At 35.0% G+C, this 15,099-nt stretch overlaps 1 protein-coding gene and 1 pseudogene across 1 annotated transcript in view; one reads left to right on the forward strand and one right to left on the reverse strand.

The window, feature by feature from the left end:
• The window catches only part of GNB4 (G protein subunit beta 4), a 41,786-nt gene that overhangs the window by 25,829 nt on the left and 858 nt on the right, over positions 1–15,099 (reverse strand). The window lies entirely within an intron of this gene.
• On the forward strand, positions 10,334–10,452 carry LOC112479092 (annotated as a pseudogene).

Raw genomic sequence — 15,099 nt, forward strand, 5'->3', positions numbered from 1 at the left:
TACACTCACACAACTGTTGACAATGATATTTACAATCATCCCTACATACAAGAAGACTAAGAGAAGAGAAAGGGTTGGCTACAAGGGGAGCAACTTCAGGGCATTCATGATGAGGAGGGTTCCCCCTGCCCCCAAGAGAGAGGAAGTAAAAATTAAAAAACCAAGCCACGATTGTGAAAAGACAGTCACAAGCTAAAATGCAAATAAAGGATAAGAATCTAGAATTGAAAAGCAATTCCTCCAAACAAATAATAAAGAAGACTAATGATCCAATAGAGAAATGTGCACAGATATGAGTCAGCAAATTATAGCAAAAACTATGGAGGCCAGTGCATAAATGAAAAGACACTCGACTTCAGTAATGGAGGAAATGCAAATAAAAATGATTTCATACCTATTAGATTGACAAAATTTTTTATCTCAACCAGAGTTGGCACAGTTGTGGGAAAATGGTAACTCATATTCTGGTGGGGCAACTTTAGGAAGCAATTTGGCAACACCTAATAACGGCGATAGTATCTTTCAATCTGACAATTTTTAATTCCCTTTCTGGGTATATAAGCCCTGAAAGAAACTCAAGTACATGTGCTCATGTGCTCAAGAGCACATACAGAACTACTTGTAATAGCAATAAACTAGAACACTAATGTCCACCACCAGAAGAATGGATAACTGTAGTGTTTTCACAAAGAATTATTATACAGTAGTGAAAACAAGTGAACTACAGATATATACAACACAGAAACTGAAAAATAATGTTGAAAAGAGAAAAAAAGTAAACTGAGAAGACTCATACCAGCATAATATACTCTTTTTAAAACTCAAAAACAACTAAAACTAAATAATATATTGTTTAGGAATGCATATGTAATAAAAATTTTTTTTAAAGCAAAGAAATGATATGTAATAAAACTTTTTTTTAAAGCAAAGAAATGATAAAGCAGAATAAGGGAGTAGCACACAAGTAGTTGCAGATAACCATTAATTTTCAGAATCGTGAGTGTATATTTTATTTGCAGGTGTTTATTTATGTATTATCAATAAGCAGATAAATGTAAATATATAAAAGTGAGTCACACACGAACCCAAGATGAATATATTCGTAATGAATCCAACTCTTGTACCCATTAATTTAAAAAGGAGGCCATTAGACTGAAGTGGTTCTAACACCAAAGCAAACTAAAACCTAGACCTATAAATGCCTCAAGATTAAGAAATCATAACCTAAGGACAGCCAATCACAGCCAAGTAGGCTTTCCAAACAAGGCAACCACAGAAGCTATGGCCAATCAATTAATTTCCTTGCTTTGGGTCCTCCTCTTCTCTACAAAAGTCTTGCCCCTACCTCTAGCGGTGGAGCACTCCATCTTCAATTAGGTATTGCCCAATCCAAACAGATTTTTGCTCAAAAAACTAAAAATTTTAATATGCCTTACTTTATCTCTTAACATAGCTGAAGTCTACCAGGAACCATAAAATAAATGAAATAAAGACAAAAAGAAACTGAAGCTTAGACAGATTAAATAACTTGCTAAGATTAGAGGCAGAATTGGGGACTGCACCTAAGCATGGATGACTCTGGAACCCAGACTCTCAAGTACTCTGCTACATCACCACCTTTTCAAAGGGCATCTCGTGAGACCTTTCTGCTGAGTCTGACTGATGATCCTTCAAACTTTACTCCCACAGCTTTCACAACCCCACATTGCCTAGATCCTCCATATACTTCACTGTATTCCTGATCCGTATCTTTCTGGGATCTTCCCCCCAATCCCCATTCATTTCTTAAGTATTTGTTTCCCAAGGTCTATCTTCAGACAGCTAGTTAAGAAATTTCCCTCCTGGAATGAAGGAAAGATATAGAGTAATATGAGATATATATTAGCCATCTCTATCTTTCTTTCAGGAAAAATAAAAATCAGAAGAGTATGGTATAATAGTTAAGGAATTTTATCACTGGTGATTTTTACTCAAGATCAAATTGGAGCTGTTTATCACAAACTCTGAAGTGGTAATGAAATTGCCGACTAAAGCAATTTTAAACTAATAATTCGACAGAAATTAGACAGCATATCAATTATCTTTTAAAAGTTCAGCTATACCAGTTACAAATATCAAAAAATACCAATGATCCATTGTATCCAAACCAATTTGTTCAATGAAAAAAAAATACAGTTGCATAATTCAAACCGCCTTCTCCCTCCACTTCTTAAAATGTCCACAGAATTTTTTACTACAGCAAGGCATTATATTACCGTTAGTGAATAGCTGTTTTAATCCATGAGACAAGGAAATATAAGTATCTCAGCTACTGATAATTTTCATACTGATCATGAAAGCATATGACAGGAAAGACTATTTTAAAATATTTAAAAACTACTTTTGCTTACGAAGTGTATTGATCAGAAAAGTTAATTTCAAGTTTGTTATTATAATTAAATAATGTTTTACTTTTCTCATTGCAATCCTGACTTATAATTCCTATACTTTGTAAAAACCCATAATTAATTATGTTAGGTAAAACTTTTATGGTGATTCTTACCAAAGAATTTAAATACACACAAGCTACTCATTCCCAGTATTCCATCTACAGATATTCCCATGTGGCTTTTTTTCTCAAGAAGTTAGCCCAAAACCTAGATCTGCATGGGTGAATGGATAAGAGAGGAAAATAGAGATGCTGAAACTGTAGCATAGGTATTGTTTTGGTTGGGGTTTTTGTTTTGTTTTGTTTTGTTTTTTGCTACCAAATTTCTCATCACATTGAACATTTTTAAGTGCTCTGAAAGTAAAACAATTCAGCCTCTTGTAAACTGAAGGCAGTCCATTTTGTCTACATTCCAGAAAATAAATAAGATGCTGCTCTTATGTCTGTTTCCCTTCTCCTAAACTTGTAGGTTCTGGCATAGCTCATTCTTTCACCAAACGTTTACTGAATGCCTATTATGTGCCAACTGGGGCTACACATGAATAAGACACAGGCCCAGCTCTCCGGGAGTTTACAGTCTAAGGAAAACATTTAAGTGCATAGTCACACAGGTCCATAATCCATTACCCTAAGCCCTAGGGCCAGGTGCATTTCAGAATTTGGAAGTCTTCAGAGTTTAAAAAAGTATTTTAATCATATATAGTGTAATGCCCCAACTGGACCCTGGGGAAGCACCCCACATAATCAAGGAGTATTCCTGCAGCAAATGTAAGTAAATTCACAACTAGGTGGGAAAAAATAGACTAGCAAGTTTCATTATAAGTTCAAATCACATACAGTTTTGCCATTAAATGATTTCTGAAAAAAAAAAAAAACCCTACAGTTTTCAAAGCGTTTTGGATCTCCAAACTGTGGATAAAAGATTGTTGACCTGTAACATATAAAAAGAGGATTACCTGGTACAAAGGACGATGACCCCTGAACTTAAAAGATAACAAGCAGGAGTTAGCCAACCAAGACATGACATTTACTGAGCACTTATTATGTGCCATGCGCTGTTCCAAACCTTACCCAAGTTCACACAGGCTAACAGTTGGAATATAACTATACTTACTGTGTGATCCCAGAAATTGTTTAACTTGAGTCTAAATTCTCTCATCTGTACAATGGGGACATTAATACCTACCCACGGGGATTAAATAATACACATTTATAAAATGTCCTTAGAACTTTACGTCAGAGCTAATTTGGCCCAACAAGAGCAAAGTATGAAGAAGCTATAACCATAAACGCTATTCAGGCCAATGTTTATAGCTATTGGTGGGCTAACAGATATAACACGATTGCTATTTAAACAAAAAAGGAAAATAAAATTATTATTACCAAAAACAATTCTCTTCATGGTCTTAGCATCCCTGTTACTCTGCAACGTAACCACTTCTTCCTCTGCTTAACTCCCTGAAAAGCACTGAGGCTTCCTCTCTCACTTTAGAGGCTGTGTTCTTCTGTTTGCTGGGAAAGGACATAAACCATTCCTACCCCACACGGACTGCTCCATGTAGACCAAGTTGTCTAATGAAGGAGTAGGAAGAAGGAGGAAGATTCCAAGCGGGGAGAGAGGATGGGAGAAAAAATATCCAATCATGGGAAGGGCTTTCTCAAACTACACCCAGCTTCTGAAGATTTCAAAGCCTGACGGCACCTTGTCCATCCCCACTCCAATGTCTACATTGAGGCACTATTATTAATGCTATATCTTTTAGGAATGTAAGGGAAGAAACAGTGATAACCACTAATTTAACCAAATAGTTAACCAGTGGTTCTCAAACACCACTTAGGAACTTGTTAGAAATTCAAATTTTTAGGCCCTTTCCCAGGCCTAAAATATAAGAAACTCTGAGGGTGGAAGCCAGCAAATTGCTTAACAAACACTCCAGGTGATTCTGCTGATGCCTCCTAGAGTTTGAGAACTGCAAATCTGAATTCCCATTTACACAAGGAAACAAATCTAAAGCCATTCGATTGGAGGAAAGTTCAAGAATGTATGTTCTTACATTAAGAAGTTCCCCAAAAAGCTAAATGGCATTTATATTACCTTCCTGGTCAAACATCAAAATAATTCTAAAAAATAAAGATATTAAATGGAATACATAAATCATTCCCATTCTTATTGGTTTTAAAATGAGAATTATTCCCCATTTCTGAATTGTAAATTTTTTTCCTGAAGGATGGCTTTGGCATGGGAAAGAGGCAATAGAGAAAAAAGAGAAGTTCCCATAAAAATGTCCTATTTCTCAACACTCACGAAATGTTTTTACAAAGAAATCATGACAATTCCTTTGTATATTTCAGGTATCATCATCCCTTCCCTCAAGGGAAACAAAGAATCTGGCAAAATCCTGATGGGGGGCGGAGGGTGGGAGATGGATGGGAGGCAGCCATTACTTCCTTTAAAATAATCTATTTGTATTTGGTCTTACTTTACTCTTTAAGAAAAAGGATGAAATAAACACGGGGGTTAGAAAGGATGGCCTAGGAATCAAGCTATCTTCTATCTTGAAATATCCATGCCACCTAAAAAGAGAGATACTTGAAAAAAAATTTTGTTTTAAGACTTAAATGCATTAATCTTTGTTACAGTAGCAAAATATATGAGAAAATACCTACTTAAAAAAATGTTTCATGTAGTTATGGCATTAACTAAAAGAGGAACTTGGATTCTGAAATTCCAAAAGCGATTTTTATGTATTTTTCTTTTTTAAGAAAACTTGTGATTGAGTTTTCTTAATAAGACACATGATCAATCCAATATAGTAATAAATCAATCAACAAGAAAAAAAGTTTTTTATCCAGTTATCATAAATGAATCTACCTGGGGTATACACTTTAGATAATAATTGGGGTTTTGTCATTGGCCGGGATATGTCACTGTTGAAGAAATCTAAACTGAGAGGGTAAATTCCATGACCCGAAAAAAGTCATGCATTAAAAATAAAAAATAGGAATTTTGGAATTAAAAGCAAATGGACTTCGCTGTTTCATTCCTACACATTTTTATATTTGTGTTTTATAAATGAAATGTGTGTGACATCTGCAATGTTTTAGACTATTTGCCATTTATAAAAGATCAGTGTTTAATCATAAGATGCTTATGTAAGTTTATTTTTTAAATTAAAAATTAAACTATCTTTTAAATCAAAAGAAGAGAAAGGGGGAAGAAGTCTTTAAGGCAACGCTAACAAAACCTAAAATTACAGTAATATCAGGTGCTACATGAAAACGTGATGCAGAGAGCATGTTTTAAATACAGAATGGATGTTTCTACTTTTTTAGTATATCCTTTTTAAATTCCTACATACATGTATGGATATACACGCTGGAAGCTTTAAATGAATAGGTCCAGCTTTTTTTTCTAGTTAACATTTTAGCTTAGGAAAGCTTTCAAAAAGATTTATTTTCCTGCATTATTCCTATTATTTTTATCCATAACCCTATAAAGTACATAGAAATGACACTACTGTCAATCTAAATCATCCTGTGATCGATGCTTCCACTCAATAAACATGTATTTAACATCTACCCTACACTAGGCACAGGAACAGACCCACCCCAATCAGAAAAGAAGTTAGAATAATTAAATTAGGATGTTTAAGTGCTATAATAGAGCACATAAAGTGTTATGTCACCAAAACCAAATGTTTCACGAGAATGTGGCCGAACTCAACATACTAAGGATTTCCCTTAAACTTCATGCAATACATCTGAAGCCACTGTCTGTGAACCCGCTAAAATCATTTTTAGTACGCTTATATTTTTAGCTGTACTACCTCTTAAAGTAACAAGTTCTATAAATTTACTGTCTGTCAGCTATGTAAAACAGCAGAGTATTCCCTTTTACTTAGTCCTAAAACTACCTTCTCTAAGTCGAGATGCCTCTAGTTTTAGGATTTCTAAGACTTTGTGAACTAAACATTAGGAAAATAAATTATGATTATGTAAAATTACAAATCATAGCATTGTCAGCCTCCCTTTTCTCATGACTCTACTCAAGCATTATTACCTCTTTGATGTTTTGATAGGACTGTTAGGTTCGATCTGTATACCTAAGTCACAATCTCATATTGTCTTTAAGTCACATAATTTGCTTTTGTTTTACCAGAAACAACCCCTGAAATTTATCAGCTTTGGTTACATATTACTCTTAGTTATATCTATTTTTTTTTCCAATGAATCTTACCGCTAAAGGATGAAAATATGACAACTGGGGATATCAGAATTTCATCTAACGAATGTTTGTGTGTGCTTAACAGGCATCATGATCTGACTTATTTGCTGACTTGGCTTCAGGAAACAAAATGTGACCTGTGCCATTAATATATTCATGGCAAGGTAGCTACAATTCCATGTGCTCATAGCTTTAATAAAAGTAAAATATGTTAAACTTAGAATAACAAGTAGAAGTTACCAATTATAATTAGCATTCATTGTCTTCAAGTGCAGATTTCATTCTAACATAAAGCCACAATGCGTAGGCACAAGATAAAATTTTGGATGTTTTATTAATTAAAAAGCAAGTGTACCTATGTGATATTGGTCTGAGATGAACAGGTATCTACCAATGCTACTTCAGGATCACAGTTCATTTACAAAAATACCATACACTTGCTGTCTTGGGTTTAGACCAACGGCTAACTAATAATCCAGACTAGCTATCTGAGATTCCACTCCATCGACCACTCCCTAGCCCCACCACGAATGTTCTCAAAACCCATCAATCAAAGGGGGCTTATCTTCATCCTGAGGTGCTTATCTCCATCCGGTGGCTTGAACAAGTACATTCACTTTGAGTTATATTTAGTCACATTTAGTTTTATTCTACTGTTCTGATTTTCTTATTGATGTTTTCATCTTGCAACACTCAGTATACATACAACAATATCACTCATCAGCATCCGAAGGGAATTCATATCCCTTCACACTCTGTCTCAGTATCACCTCTAACAACCTCTAACGACTTCACAAAGATGTTCCCTCACTAGAAAATTAGCACATAACAATGGGGGAAATTTACATACCAACATGTCTCCCCCTCTTTATATATTAGGGAATGGAAGAGTCTGTGTGTGTTTTTAAATTTGTTCTCTCCCTCCCCAGTGGCACATTAATAATTTAAAACATAATGAAATCCCTTGTTGATAAATTTTAATTCCCATACAGGTTAACATATAACCATGAAAACTAATGTCTAAATTTAAAATTTTTTAAATACCAACTGCTTTTGCTTTTTTACTCCATATGACAACATTTTTCAAAAAGTTTATCCCCCTAACAGCTCCCCTAGAGGCCATTTAATAAGTAATGCACATAATGAAGATGGCTTGTTGACTAATTTCAACTTCCTTAAGTAATTAGCTGTCTACAATTTTCCATTTAAATTTATAATTTAATTTACAGAAGTCTGGAAAGTAAAATATGTTTTAAGTTATTTCCTTATAAAAACTGGTCACTATAAGCCTTGTTAACTCTAACTACAATGTATACTCTATGTTGCATTCCAGTTAGACAACAAAGCCTCATTCAGCTTAAACTGAATGACTGAGTTTTAATTCATATTACTAAGTAGTTAAAGCCCAATTTTTGTATTTGAAACAATTCTTGAGTAAAGGTGTTTAGGTGGGGAACTCATAAAAACTGCAGAGGAAAAAACAATGAGTCAAATGAGTCAAGCCAGTGCTGTTATTATAACAAAAATATCAGAAATTCCTATGTAAGATCCCAAAGGTTATTAGCCCTTGAGCACAGGGACCACTGCCCTCACCTTTGTCTCTCTCAGGGTAGTGTTCTCACTTTACAGTGCAGATCCTATCAATCTCTCTATAACTAAAATTTATTACACATTAGGTAATAAAGGAGAAATAGCAAGGCTTCTTCAAAAAATGATATTTTTGAATAGGTGAGAATGAATATTTAAAGATAGTCATTACTCAACGGTTTATATAACAAAAAATTACCAATATAAATCGATAGGAGAGCAGATATGGTACATCCATACAATGATATACTCTGTAGCTATCAAGAAGAGAACAGCAGAGTTCTAAATACTTGCAAAGATGCTGACACTAATGATAACCCCCGAACAAATGCTCCCTTTTGGGGTTTCAACTATAAGCATGCTGATGGGAGTTTGCTCTTACCCAGTAAGGCATACACTAAGTTTTCTTGGTAATAACTATAGGGCACAGGAACCAACCTTGCTAAAACCAAAATTAAGGGAAAAAATTTAAGCTGCATACTGATTTAAATATTAAATGTGGATATGAAGAGAAACTTTAAATTAACATTATTTTAGCAAGTCAGTAGTACACAAACATTTAAATCATTTACTGTGATTTCTACTTCAAAACAGATTAAATAAGTTCTCAGCAATTTGGGAAGAAAAGGATCTCCATAATGCAAACTGGAAAAATGGTATTGAGTACCAGAAGGTACTGAGGAACTTCTCAAGCATTTTTTGTCCACAGATATTGCACAAAAGGAAATTCTTTGGTACCTGGACCAACCACAGGACATTAGGAGGGTAGTGAAGCATAATTAAGAGTGCTGTCTCTAGTACTCAACTGCTGGGGTTTGAATAGTGGCCTCTTCCTTGGCATACATTAACTGACATGTGGAAAAGTGAACAAAGGTTATCTGAAATTATTGTAAGGTTGATAAAAAATACACCTATGAACTAAAGGTAGAATATATTTAAAATATTTTAATAGAAAGAAGTACATTTCACAGCGGAATTATTTTAAGTAATCAAAACATTTTGGAGCTAAATAATTTTATTTTTTCAGCCTAAGCCAGATGTCTCTTTAAATCTCACTATTGCCCTTTTGCTTTTCATTCTTTTCAATCTTATTATGGTTAACTTAGAGGATTACCTAAAATTAAAATTTTCAAACCTTTGTAATTTAAAAGTTTGTGATCAAGCTTCTTCCATTTTTGTTTCTTCTTATTGACCTACTCTATTCATCTGCTGCTTATTAATATTACCTCCACCAAAGGGCACACAAAAGAAAGATGAAGTCGTGGAAAGCAAAATTGGTAACTTGTTTGCTTCCAGAGGAGCTTTAGCAGTGTCACCAAGAAACTTTAAACAGCACTGATGCTATACGATTCTCTGAGACAGACTTCTCCATTTGAAAAAGGATTAGATAAAACACAGCCAAAAAAAGGTTGGCAAATATTAATTTGTTATCTATTAATTCATTCAACAAATATCTGAGTTCTAAACACATGCCAGGCACATTCCAGGCTCTAGGGATTCAGCAGTAAACAAAACAAACAAAAGTTCCCGTTGTCATGGAGCTTTATTCTATATCCGTCTAGGAGAAAGATAATAAAGCGCAAAAATAATTTCAAGTACAGATAAATACTACACAGGAAAAAATGCTGCAAGATATTAGAGGGTGACAGGGAAGGCAATTTTTAAATAAATTAATCTAAGTAACGACCTGAATGAAATGAGTGAATGAGTCAGGCTTTAAATGGGGGAAGGGTAGTCCAGGCAGGACAAACGGTAAATACAAAGGGCAGAAGGCAGAAACTAACCTGGCATGCTCATCTATAGGAGAGAGGATAGTGAGGCTGGAAGGAAGTGGGCAAAACAGAAGAGATTAGGGAGGTGGGCTGGAGCCCAACTATGTGCTCATGTAGGCCTCACCACTACAGTGAAAATTTCAGATTTTATCTAACAGTAATGGGTTTGAACAACTGAGTGATATAATCTGATTTTATTTACATCTTTTAAAGTTCATGAGGGCTGCTGTGGGACAGAGACTGGAAGTTGAAAGACCAGTTTGCTACCACAGTATTTCAAGCCAGGAATGATGGTGGTTTGACACAAGAATAGTGACAGTGGTCTGTGGCCATGCCACCCTGAACACGCCCGATCCCATCTGATCTCTGAAGCCAAGCAGGGGGGGGCCTGGTTAGTACTTAGATGAGAGACCACCTAGGAAGACCAAGTGCTGTAGCTGTAAAAAAAGAAAAAAAAAAAATAGTGGCAGTGGAGGTAATAAGAAATAGCCAAATTTGGATTAATTTTTAAGTTAGAGCCCATAATACTTGCCAATGGAAAAACAGATATAGGATGACTGAAACGGGAATCAAGGATAACTCTTAGAATTTTTAGCATGAGTAACTGGGTAGATGGTGGTACTATTTGCGAGATGGAGAAGAGTAAGAAATTATAGCCAGTGAAGCAGGATGAAAATAAGAGTCCATGCCCTAGAAGCCAAGGAGGGGAAAAAAAAATGCTTCAATAAGGAAGAAATTACCTATCACCAGTGTCAAATGTGATCTTGGGAAGAATGGTTTCATGACATAGAAAGGATCAAGTCTCTCTGGTGGGGGTTTAGAAGAAGATGGGAGATGAAGACTTGAGCAGAAACGGTCTCCGTGAAATTTTTCAAAGATTTTTTGTTTTGTTTTGGACACATTTAAAGTTTTATTTTTAACTTTTCACTTTTTAAAATTTCAAACTTAAAGTTGGAAAAGTAGTATAATGAACACTCTTACATCCTCCTTCAAAAATCACCAATTAACATTTGTCACATTTGCGCTCTGTGTGTGTGTGTGTGTGTGTGTGTGTGGTAATTATCATTGCTTATCCATTTGAGAGTAAATTAAAGATATCTTTACGTTACTCCTAAATAATTTACCATGTATCTTCTAAGAACAAAGGCATTCTCTTACGTAATCACAGAACAGTGATCAAATTCAGGAAACTTAACACTGATTCAACACTATTATTTAATATTCAGTACATATTTAAATTTTACCAATGTTCCAATAATGTTCTTGAGCAACTGGATTTTCCAATCCAAGATCCAATCAGGATTATGCATTTCCTGGTCAGATCTCTGGAACTTCCTTTCATTTGGAACAGTTACTTTGTTTTTCTTTGTCTTTCAGGACATTAACATATTGGAAGAGAACAAACCAGATACTTTGTAGAACAATCCTCAGTTAAGGTACTTCAATTGTTTCCTTGTGATTAGATTTTGTTATGCATTTCAAAAGTGCCAAGGAAAAGAAATGATGTCCCTAGTTCAAGCACATCAAGAGGAACATGTTTATTCCGTAGTGATGCTGACTTTGATCACTTGGTTGAGGTGATGTCTGCCAGATTTCTCCACTGTAGTTATAGTTTTCTCCTTGGTCATTAATCTCTAGAGAGATTTATTAATATCGTTTTCCCCATTGAACTTTCACTACCAGTAGTACTTGCCTGAGTTAACATTACCATGATAGTTGCAAACTAGTGTCTCTTCTATTGTTCCTTCTACATTTTTTACTGGCAGTCTATTGCGTAGATGTCCCTTTTCTCACTTATTATGGTCTTGTGGATTCTTATTTAATTCAATGGGTTATAATCCAGTATTATCATAACTCATATTGATGCTCAAGTTTTCCAAGATTTGACCATTCAAGCTAGTTCCTATGTCCTTTTCACATGCCCCCAACAATTTTTTTGAACAGTTCCTGACTTCAGTTTCTAGGCTCATACTTGCCCTGCCCCAGCTCTAGAACCAGCCATTTCGGTTTGGGCACTAGTTCTGTTCACAGCTACAAGGGTGTCATTGCTACTAAGATGTCATTCTTTCATTAGACAAGAGCTAGGATATATGTGTATGTATGTATGAATGTCTGTATATTTTAACCACAAGTTCATATTGATAACTAATTTCAATCCAACACTAGTTCTTCATTGCCTTCTTCCATTTCATATTTTTTCCCCTTCTCCCTCAGTGAAAATCCCAGCTCCAAAAATAGCAATAAATTTACTCATTTGCCCAATCCTACTATACAAAATAGTTTCAGAACTGCTATGTCTCCACCACTATAAATAATAGCCTACTATAGGGTTCAAGATTCTTTTTTTTTTTTTGGCAGTCCTTTTTATCTTTAGAGTAAAGGTATATAGTAGTCAAAGTCGTATTAAAAATATACTTGGATTCATTTTTTTTCTTCTGAGAGTCGATGTTATTCACTGAACTACAGCTGGTTCATTTGTTGCTGATTGTATTCAATTTTGGAGTTTTTCTCCTCCAAACCTTGTTAATTTTATTTTTGACCATATAAAACATTAACTAGTTTCCAAAACTCAAAACTACACCGAATGGTATAATCAGAGCAGTGCCAGTCCCTCCATCACCCCTTTTACTGTTTCTACCCACCCCTGGACGTAACTAGTTTCTGGTTATCTCCCCTGTATTTATTTTTGTTCTGTCAAAAAATTATGCTTTCTACAGTAGAGCAGAGAAATGGGACAGAATACTGGATCAAGAGGGAACTTTATTTAAGATAGTTATTTAAGATAGGAGACATAACAGAATGTTTGGATAATGATGTAAATGATTCCATAGAAACTGAAATCGAAGCTGTAGGATGGACAGGACAATCACAGGGGAAATATCTGTCAAAATACCTTCTAGTTTAATTTGAGGGATATCAAAGGGTTTCCCATATTCCATAGATTGCCATCCTGGTTGTAACCTTCCAAATTAATCATATGTATGGCTCTATAGTACCCACATTAAAATGGGGTTATTATTTTGGAAGGGTAATTAAGCTATCATTACCTACTAATGTCAATAGAAGAAATTCTGCCCTTGCAAGAGGAAAGTTTTGAACTCTGAGCTAGATATTTAACCAGCAACAGAGAGGCAAGAGAAGAATGGCTGATGTGAGGATCTGTATAAGACGGACAAATAGTAACGCGATCATGATGAAAAAACAAACCCACATCTCTAGTATGTCTTGGAAAATTTACAAAAATACTAATAATTTATGCTAGTAATTGAGGATCATTTCTCATGTCCTGGTTTGGGTCAATGTGGCACAGAGGAAATAGATACACAGAGGTCTGGCCTTGAATCCCAATTGTTACTTAACAGTTACATGACCACTAGCATATTTCAGAGGCAGTTCCTCACCTGTAGAACTGGATAACGCCTCTTTTGCCAAGTTAATGTGAGATATGAATAGAATACTGTACAGCACCACACCTAACCCTGAACAGATGTTTACTAAACAGATGTTCCAATAATACATGCAAATTAAACTAGTCAGCAAAGTAAAGAAACTATTCACATAGTGTACTTCAACAACATGCCTGAAAAAATCAGAGAAATCACACCATCTTAGGCAGTATTTGGGTAAGGGCAGAAAAATGTCCAACACTTACTTCCAATTCTCAATTTCCAAAATGTCTCAGAATCTATTTATAAGGTGTAACAATCTGTGTGACACACTAAAGCACCAAAGACTTAAAAGAAACAATTCTGGGGAGATGCTGATCAAATGGTACAAACTTCCAGTTATAAGATCTTTTGATCTCGTGTACAGCAATGGTGACTATGGATAACAATGCTGTATCACAAACTTGAAAGTTGCTGAGAGATCTTAAATGCTCTCATCTTCTCCATCCACACAAAATTATGTGAGATGATGGTTGTGTTAAGTAACATTAATATGGTAATCATTTTGCCATATTAATGTGTATCAAATCTTCATGTTATACACCTTAAACTTACACAATGTTATATGTCAATTATATATCAATAAAACTGTAAAAAATACTAAAAGCAGCAATCCTACAGGTTAACAAAAAGAAATGACTCAAAAGAACCTCTTAAATAATGTCTGTGCCTCACAGAGACTAACCTAAATATATCACAAGCTATGTTAACCAATTTTATAATTTCATAAGTATGTACACATGAGAGTTAAACCATGTTCAATAAAATATTTTAAAAGTTTCTATTTGAAATTCAAATTCATCTACAAACCAAAATGAAACAAGGAAAATCTTAAAATTGTTAATCAAATACTAAAACATACAATAAACTTTCAGAGATGTGGACAAAAAAGGGGCTAAATCTAACCTACAGTAACCTCACAGGGTGATCTGATCAGAAATTCCTAACGGGGCAGGTCAGGTCATGGAGGGTAGTTACACCTTAGGCCTATAACTTTCCTAGTAAAATGTTATCTTTGCTTTAAGCAAGCCCGGTCCATTGTTTTCATGAATCAAAGTTAAACATCTTTGAAATGCCTTTTTTTCAGACCTCCTTAAGAGAGCACATAATTTTAACTATCCTCAATCTTTGTATTCTCCCATAGGTTCATGTAATCTTCCTTACTTTCCCTCCTTAATTCCAAATGTATAAAAGAAAATGCAAAACTGTCATTCTCTGGTGCATTTGAGATCTTGCTTTCCCACATGTCCTCAGTTTGGCTCAAATAAGCTCTTATAAGAATTCTCTGCAACTTTGGATGTTCTTACATAGAGAGCCTAGGATCAGTTATAACTCAAAAGCCCCACACTGAAGTCTTAAACGTGCCATGTCAAAGAGACTCAAAGCATGCGATCTTGTATATAAGGACCGTCCTTGACTTCCCTTTCATCTAAGTAAGCAGTGTGTGTGCTCTATCTACAGATGTACTTAAAGGTCACAACCTCAGTTTGCAACACTAAGAGGGGCTGATAATAAAGCTATTTAATCAACAATTAAATTCGAATGTCTTAAGAAAACTTCCCAGTAGGGTGCTAATCCACATGATGAGCTATTTTGCCAGTGGGGAGAGGCAGACAGATGCATCCACATCCTTTACCGAAA

The sequence above is a fragment of the Pteropus alecto genome, unplaced genomic scaffold (assembly GCF_000325575.1).
Source record: "Pteropus alecto unplaced genomic scaffold, ASM32557v1 scaffold33, whole genome shotgun sequence".
NCBI classification, from domain to species: Eukaryota; Metazoa; Chordata; class Mammalia; order Chiroptera; family Pteropodidae; genus Pteropus; species Pteropus alecto.